At 39.4% G+C, this 9,151-nt stretch overlaps 1 long non-coding RNA gene across 2 annotated transcripts; it reads right to left on the bottom strand.

Annotated features, from left to right (window-relative positions):
* Positions 1-3,834: 3,834 nt before the first annotated feature.
* Positions 3,835-8,384, bottom strand: LOC123732464 (uncharacterized). 2 transcript variants are annotated; one of them, XR_014382306.1, is made up of 3 exons: positions 7,334-7,978; positions 6,710-6,748; positions 3,835-5,605 (listed from the first exon to the last, which is right to left on the bottom strand). It is a non-coding gene; the product is annotated as an uncharacterized LOC123732464 (long non-coding RNA). The 2 variants fall into 2 exon arrangements; XR_014382305.1 differs by lacking the exon at positions 6,710-6,748 and having other exon boundaries at positions 7,334-8,384.
* Between the last annotated feature and the right edge of the window lie 767 nt (positions 8,385-9,151).

Genomic DNA, 9,151 nt, shown 5'->3' with positions numbered 1-9,151 from the left:
AGGAAGTTAAAGCTCGGTCGCAAATGGGTCTTCCAAATAGACAATGACCCCAAGCATACTTCCAAAGTTGTGGCAAAATGGCTTAAGACAACAAAGTCAAGGTATTGGAGTGGCAATCACAAAGCCATGACCTCAATCCTTTATACATTTTGTGGGCAGATCTGAAAAAGCGTGTGCGAGCATGGAGGGCTACAAACCTGACTCAGTTACACTAGCTCTGTCAGAAGGAATGGGCCAAAATTCACCCAACTTATTGTGAGAAGCTTGTGGAAGGCTACCCGAAACGTTTGACCCAAGTTAAACAATTTAAAGGCAATGCTACCAAATACTAATTGAGTGTATGTAAACTTCCGACTTCAACTGTATATTCTTCAAGAATAAATGGCTATTAGGGCTGACCCCAATTAGTCGACTAGTCAATTGTTTGGTCGATAGGCTGTTGGTCGACACAATATTTTTTTTGTCAAACAGTCGCAAATATACAGTATTCAGACCCCTTGACTTTTTCCACATTTTGGTACGTTACAGCCATATTGTAAAATTGATTCAATTGTTTTTTCCCCCCTCATGTATCTACACACAATACATCACAATGCCAAAGGAAAAACTGTTTTTTAGAAATATTTGCAAATGTATATTTATATAAAAAAGGAAATATCATATTAACATAAGTATTCAGACCCTTTACTCAGTACTTTGTTGAAGCACCTTTGGCAGCGATTACAGCCTCGAGTCTTCTTGGGTATGAGACTACAAGCTTGGCACACCTGTATTTGGAGAGTTTCTCCCATTCTTCTCTGCAGATCTTCTCAAGCTCTGTCAGGTTGGATGGGGAGCGTCGTTGCACAGTTATTTTCAGGTCTTTCCAGAGATGTTCCATCGGGTTCACGTCCGGGCTCTGGCTGGGCCACTCAAGGACATGTGTTGTCTTGGCTGTGTGCTGTGTGGGTCATCAAGGATCTCTCTGTACTTTGCTCCGTTCATCTTCCCCTCGATCCTGACTAGTCTCCCAGTCCCTGCCGCTGAAAAACATCCCCATAGCATAATGCTGCCACCACCATGCTTCACTGTAGGGATGGTGCCAGGTTTCCTCCAGACGTGACGCTTGGCATTCAGGCCAAAAAGTTCAATCAAAGTTTCATCAGACCAAAGAATATTGTTTCTCATGGTCTGAGAGTCTTTAGGTGCCTTTGGCAAACTCCAAGCGGGCTGCCATGTGCCTTTTACTGAGGAGTGGCTTCCGTCTAGCTTCTCTACTATAAAGGCCTGATTGGTGGAGTGCAGCATAGATGGTTGTCCTTCTGGAAGGTTCTCCCATCTCCACAGAGGAACTCTGGAGTTCTGTCAGAGTGACCATCGGGTTCTTAGTCACCTCCCTGATCAAGGTCCTTCTCCCCCAATTGCTCAGTTTGGTCGGGTGGCCAGCTCTAGGAAGTGTCTTGGTGGTTCCAAATTCTTCTATTTAAGAATGATGGAGGCCACTGTGTTCTTCAAATTAATCGGTATTGGCTTTTTTTGGTCCTCCAATAATTGGTATCGGCGTTGAAAAATCATAATCGGTCGACCTCTATTACAATCTTCTTACGTTTTTAAGAATGATTGAGGGCACTGTGTTCTTGAGGACCATCAATGCTGCAGACAGTTTTTGGTACCCTTCCCCAGATCTGTGCCTCAACACAATCCTGTCTCAAAGCTCTACGGACAATTCCTTCCACCTCATGGCTTGGTTTTTGCTCTGAGATGCACTGTCAACTGTGGCACCTTATATAGACAGCTGTGTGCCTTTCCAAATCATGTCCAATCAATTGACTTTACCACAGGTGGACTCCAATTAAGTTGTAGAAACATCTCAAGGATGATCAATGGAAACAAGATGCACCTGAGCTCAATTTTGAGTCTCTTAGCAAAGGTCTGAATTCTTATGTAAAGAAGGTTTTTCTGTTTTTTTATTTTTAATACATTTACAAACATTTCTAAGAACATGTTTTCACTTTGTCATTATGGGGTATTGTGATGTCATTATGGGGTATTGTGATGCCATTATAGGGTATTGTGATGTTATTATGGGGTATTGTGATGTCATTATGGGGTATTGTGAAGTCATTATGGGGTATTGTGATGTCATTATGGGGTATTGTGATGTTATTATGGGGTATTGTGTGTAGATTGATGAGGAAAAGTTTTTATTTAATCAATTTTAGAATAAGGCTGTAACGTAACAAAATGTGGAAAAAGTCAAGGGGTCTGAATACTTTCCGAATGCACTGTAGGTCTATCCATTGGTGGGAGATGGACATTTAAGCTGATCAACACTCTCTTTAAATAACTAACTTGTTGACTGATTGATCCATTCTACCTTCCATCCTGAAATGAATGTTATAATATCTGTACATTATAGGAACACCTGTAATTACAAAAGTACAATGATTAATGTTTTGCGTTAGCTTTGAGATTAAGAATCAGTGGTAGACACCTTGTAAGTGCATGAAGAGGTCAACTGTACCAAAATCATATGACTGTTTGTTGAAACTATACCTTCAGTTCCTGTTGATACTATGTTCCTGTCTTACCTCTGCTTAACACATGATAGCAATAAGAGGAAGAAGGATTGGGAGACCAACTGCCAATAACTCAAAAAGCTTAACTCTGCCTAGCAGAAACATCTTTGTATTAGCAACTATTATTTATGAGCTTATATGGTATTACAGTTAAGGGACATCACCTTGGGCGGGATGAACCTCAGTAGTGAATTAAAAAACGGAAAACACTATCTTGTGAACTGAGTGTGTTTCCTTCCATATTGCTGTAAGTGTAAACTCCGGGTTACAATCCTTATTAAACAAACTAAACTCTGATCAAAGAAGTTTCCTGTCTGAACATAGGGTAGAATTCGCTAACAATCCCTCTTCAGCCTTCCTCTTAAAGGGAAAGTAATCTAAAAAAACAAACAACTGAAAGTAATCAGATTACATTACTGAGTTTGGGGAATCCAAAAGTTACTTTACTGATGATACTTTTAGACAGGTAACTAGTAACTAACGGATTACATTTAGAAAGTAACCTACTCAACCCTGGACACAGTATATAGGTCTCTCCATGGGTGGGAGATGGACATTTAAGATTATCAACACTCTCTTTATATTACTGCCTTGTTGACTGATTGATCCATTCATCCTTCCATCCCTCCTCAGCCTTCCTCTCCTCTGAAGACCCAGTGATGGTGGAGCTCAGTCAGAGAGCTGTTGAGGGACTGGTTAGGAAGAACACTTCTACAGCCAGAGGTGAGAGGTCACACATGGTTTAGATGGAAAACATTTATGTCCTCTTGGGAATACAGATATGCATCTGTTGGTCACAGATACTCTGGCAATACCGAACATAATGCCCATCCCGGCAGATCTAAACCTAATTTGAGGAAATTGTGACTTTTGTGCATCCAGACCAAATGCAGCTTGGAGTGATCAGATGACAGAAGTCACATTTAGGTGCCAGGTGTAACTGAGGCCGTAGATGCTTCATATCCATTACTTTAAGTGTTTAACATAATATGACTAAATGTGTTTCTCTCTGTGTTGCAGGGGCAGTCAAGAAAAGGAACGGCAAGGCCACATTACATGACATAATCAGAGCTGTGGGAGACCACCTCAAGTCCCTGGTAGAGCCGGGGGTGGTGTTTACCACTCCACCACGCCTTCAGCAGGCTGGAAAAGTGGGATTGATCTGTTTGATCCATTTGTTTGTTTCAGTTTTCAGTAGTTGAATCATTTGACGTATTGTTGATTTCAACATTTTTCATTTTCAACAAAAATGCACTGAATTGGTTAAAGTCGGCAGTTGGGTTAATTTGTTGTAATATATTCAAATCAAATCAAGCATTATTTATACAGAACATTTCAGACATGGATGCAACACAATGGGCTTCACAGGAAAAAACGAATAAAAATGGATGAAAATAAAAACAGAAATATTTACTACACAACAATCATAAGGATAAAAAACTAAAGAATAACAATAAAACTGAAAGACTAATGAGCATTCTAAGGAAATTACATTGATTAAAATAATAAGAATAGGATGTAATATCCAACCAAAAATATAAGCTTGTTTTACTACATTGATAGTAAACAACATAATTGTACCAATAAAATTCAGTTATTAATCATAATTATTTATGCAAGTGTTACAAAAATGCTAATATTATGAAATATCAAAACCAATTGTACACCCCTTTGTTAATATGTATTGGCAATAATTAACTTAATGGTGAGGCATGGAATAATAAAACGTATCTTTTGTCAGGCTGGATGTTTGAAATATGAGGTGATTTGAGTCATGCTTCTTCAGTAGTGGAATAAAGACAATTAGCACTTGAATGTTGACAAGAAATACTGGACTGATGTAGGATTGTTAATAAAATTGATTATAGACCAATTTATTATACTGTGTCCATGTGTTGCAAGGCTGCAAGTACATTGAAATTAAGTTGTTTACAAGACATCTTTTCAACTTTCAACTACAACGTAGTCTTCTTTTCATAACGACTTTTTGTCAGTCACTTTTTGTTAATCACATAGTAGTACTCTTCATTTCAATCCATAGCACGCTGAAATCAATAGATCAGGGCAAACATGTAGGGTTCCTTCATTATGACATCATTAAAATACTCCTATTACATTGTGACATTATTTCATTGATATAACGGATCTCTTGTCACATTGATCAGAGCTATGATAATTCCCTCCTGTGTGTGTTCTCTGGTATGATTTTTAAAGTCCTGATTAAACAAACCTCTTCCCACAGTCAGAGCAGTGGTAAAGTATATTTCCTGTGTGTTTTCTCTGGTGCAAAGTCAGCTTTCTAGATTCAGTAAAACTCTTCCCACATTGAACAACTCATTCATGAATGAATTGTCTGATGTTTAACCAGAGATCTTTTATCAGAGTATCTCTTGTAACATTGATCACAGCTATGAGGCATTTCTCCTGTGTGTGTTCTCTGGTGTGATTTTAAATGTCCTGACAAAACAAAACACTTCCCACAGTCAGAGCAGATATAAGGTTTTTCTCCTGTGTGTATTCTCTGGTGCACTATCAGGCTGCTTAAGTGCCTAAAACTCCTCCCACATAGATCACAGCTATAAGGTTTCTCTCCTGTGTGTGTTCTCTGGTGTGATTTTAAATGTCCTGACAAAACAAAACACTTCCCACAGTCAGAGCAGCTATAAGGTTTTTCTCTTCTATGGATTCTCTGATGTATTTTTAGGGTTGCTAAAGAGGTGCAACTCTTCCCACAATCAGAGCAGCAGTGAGGTTTCTCTCCAATGTGTTTTCTCTGGTGTACTTTTAGTGAATCTGATCTTGAGTAACTCTTCCCACAGTCAGAGCAGTGGTGAGACTTCTTCCCTGTGTGAATTCTCTGGTGTGCTTTCAGTGAATCTGATCTTGAGTAACTCTTCCCACAGACAGAGCAGTGGTGAGATTTCTTCCCTGTGGGTCTCTGCTGGTGTTTCTTGAGGTGTTCTGATGTGAGAGACTCTTCTCTGCCTCGTCAGCGTCATGATGTTGTTGAGACTCCCCAGAGAATCCACGATTGTCATGTCTTTCTCCTGTGTGAACAACAAAATCATACACATGGTTAAAGGCCCACAACTGCAGAAATGCACTGTTTATTTTAGCTAAAAGGTGATGCCCATGATGTTGTGTACAACAATTTACGTAAATGCTTTTACAAACTTATTTGACAATTATCTTAAAAAAACAGTCAAGTGAGCAACAATATACATATTTTGTCTTATTGTTTTCACAGTAGTATAGTGGATGATTCTAGGCTATAAATAAATGATTGAAGTTGCTGAAACCTGAAGCAGTGTGCCAGATTACTTTTTGTCTATTGTTGTACAGCTACAGTGCTGCTCTTTGTTCGCAAAATATTAATCCTCAGGAAACATATTATTTAGAAAAGGAATACTTTCACCAAATTTCCTAACTGGATTCTCTGAACATTATCTCACCAGGTTCCCCCATTAGGCAAACCATTAACAGTATTACATTGTCTATTGTTGTATATCTACAGTGCTGCTCTTTGTTCACGCCCATTTAGCATCTTTAACACCCTCTGGAGCCTTAGACCCGCCCATCTCTTAAAGAATTCACATTGGAACATGAGAATGTGGCCATGTGATAAAGCAGTGAGGTAGTGGTTAAAAAAAACTAAGATTTCAACCATAAAATACTTTATTAACTTCAAGTACTAAAAGGTAGTAGATTACAATTAGGAAAAACCTAAAACACATGAAGGTCAAACCAATATCTAGACTGAGGCCTATATCATCAGATCCTTTGAGTAACTCTGGTTCAGGTTATTAAATGAACAAATTCATCTAGCCTGAGAGCATATTTCTGTCCTGCCCTTTGGACCAGGACATGTAATGTTCACGGCCTTTTCATTGAAAAAGTGAAAAGGCCGGGTCGTGTCCAGTCCAGGGGATGCTTTCACCTCTCTTGGAGGAAGGACGTCAACAATGAGCAGCAGCTGAAACCTGGTTCCATCTGAGTGAAAGCTCCTTGGCCACAACAACACCAGGCTCCAGACAATTAAAACTGTAAAGGAGGAAAGTAGACTAAAATAGTCATTCAAAGCTGTATACCAGCAATAACATGAATTGACCCCCAAGTCCAAGCAACAAGCTCAGAGTACAAAGACAAAATACCTGAAGTATTACTTGTTCACCCTCGACCGTCTCCTTGTACTGGTAGACAAATTACAGAAAAATAGGTTAAAACATGAATTCATTAATGTCCTACAGCTTGTTATTGCCTGTAGACTGCGGTACTAAAATGCCATTTTCACACTTAACCTGCTTCCAGCCCAACAATGGAAATGCAGACAAGATAACTAGCTAGATTGAGCCAACATTTAGCTTCATAATTACCAACTGGCTAGATGTAAATTATATTCATCTAGCTAGCCAGCTAGTTGAACATGCAAAAAAATCATTTCATAATGTCTAGCTAGCTAGCCAGCCATCTTAGCATGTGTCCCAATCAAAACCAAACATTAACAGCAGAACGCAACTGGCCAGCTCAGCTAGCTGTCTTAACGTTGCTTCATCCCACAACGAGACATCTGTAAACAATGGCAAGCTATAACGGTACCTGTATGCAACTGAACTAAGCTCATGAGGAATGTGTTATATTCTTCAAGAATCAATGGCTATAAATAAATAATTTAAAAGTCCAAATATGGATGTAGCAACTGCATATTTCCCCTTTAACACCACACATCAGTTCAACAACTGCAGAGTTTGTGCCTCTGTTTTTAAGACAGTACTTACTAGTGTTAATCAGGGAACGGTTTCTCAAAACCATTTCAGGCTAAATTCATTGTTAGAACCATTGGACACCTTAAGATGCGTTTGGGAAACCGGGCCCAGATATCCAGTTTCCTCCTCTTTTTCCTCCTCCTTTTTCGATGTAACTAACAGTCATCTCCCCCTCCTCCTCTTTCTCTTCCTCCTCTTCTTTTACTGTAACATCCTCCTCTTCATCCTCCTTTTTCACTCTGAACGAGTCTTCCTCTTCTTTCACTGAAACGTCTTTCTCTTCTTTCACGGTAACAGCCTCACCCTCTACTCCACTTTCACGAGAGTTTCTTTCTCCGTCCAGTAGATCTCCTCTTCTTTAGCAGGAGGAGAGTAGCTTAGTGAGCTCATGGTCGGAGATGTTAGCTAACTAGGCTAATGCTAACTTAACCAGCCCGCTAGCTGACTAATAACAACAACACCGTAAATATGAAATGAAATCGGATAACTAACTAGACGACAGAAGTGGGTTTAAAACACAGTGGCTCTACGAAAGCGTCTAAAGAGCTTTATTGGTTCGGCTATTTTGTCTAGCAAGCTACCGAGGTGTCTGAATAACTGTAGCTGCTGTTGAAAGAAGCGTCCCGTCCACTAGATTATACGTCACACCAACAGCATCACCTTAAAGTACCACACCGTAATCTGCTGACGCAGTTGAGTAAAATGTATATTTAATTTTCAGACAAAAAGTTAAAAGGTAGGAATCATGAGTTTTTACTCACCAGTGTAACAACATAGTGTGTGTAAATATGTAGTAAATTAATTGTAGTCATGATGTGGTTACCTATTAAGTACAAACAGTTATATATTTTTGCGTTATTACATATTTATTAACTTGTTTTTTCCGACATCTTCTAAACTACACACAATGCATAATTTTGCAATGTCAACTTGATATACTCTGTGATTCCGAGGTCGTATGCTAGCTCGGTAGCGAGCTCAAGATAGCTAAAGTCAGCCACACCTCATGCTCTTCACGGACTGTGTGGCCAAATATTTGTATAATTTACTCAAGATAGACCAGAGTTTATCGTTTCCAAAGGGAGCAAATGAATCATAGTGGACAGAACAAGCAGGGAAGTGGGCAGAGCCAAGCAGGAGCTTGCGAGATCCTATTGGCGCGTTCTGGTATTTATTTGCATATTTAGTTAAGGGAACGCCCAATCTGTGAAGTAACTCAACGCAATTTTTTTGGAAACTTTGGCAGAAGGTAATGTCTACAAAACGTAGTCCACTCTGTTTATTACACATTCTAGTTATGGAAACAGAAAACTGTATTGAGATCAAACGTTTGATCAATGAGAAAATCTGCAGAATGTCGGCCAGAATCCATCTGACAACTTCTTCTCCCACAGGGCTTCCTCTCATCACCATATTTGGTAGTGAGTGGAAACGCCAAACGGATGTTTCACATTTATTCATCAGGTGAAATATCTGGCTCATTGTTCTATCTGTAGTGGTTGTGTTATTAGGTGGTGGGCCGAAGCTGAAAATAGTGAAGTTAATCGGTCCCAGTCGAGGGAGGACCTGCATTCTTGTATATGACAGTAAAATATTCTTATGACGACTATAACATTTGTTGGCACCTTCAATTCTTGCACATTTTCTCATACAAATTATATTTTAACACTGTCCGATCAGGCAAATTTTCCCGAACTCCTAAACTTGGAACCAATCAGAGGTCCCGTACATACCCCTTGTGATCAAGGCAGCCAATGGCCTGCTATTATCTACGATATAACTACAGCCTCTTGTGAAACGTGAGCTACTGCCTTAAGAGAAACAGATAAA

The sequence above is a fragment of the Salmo salar genome, chromosome 02, assembly GCF_965601325.2.
Source record: "Salmo salar chromosome 02, fSalSal1, whole genome shotgun sequence".
Classification (NCBI taxonomy): Eukaryota; Metazoa; Chordata; class Actinopteri; order Salmoniformes; family Salmonidae; genus Salmo; species Salmo salar.
This window is presented reverse-complemented; position numbering and strand designations above follow the sequence as displayed.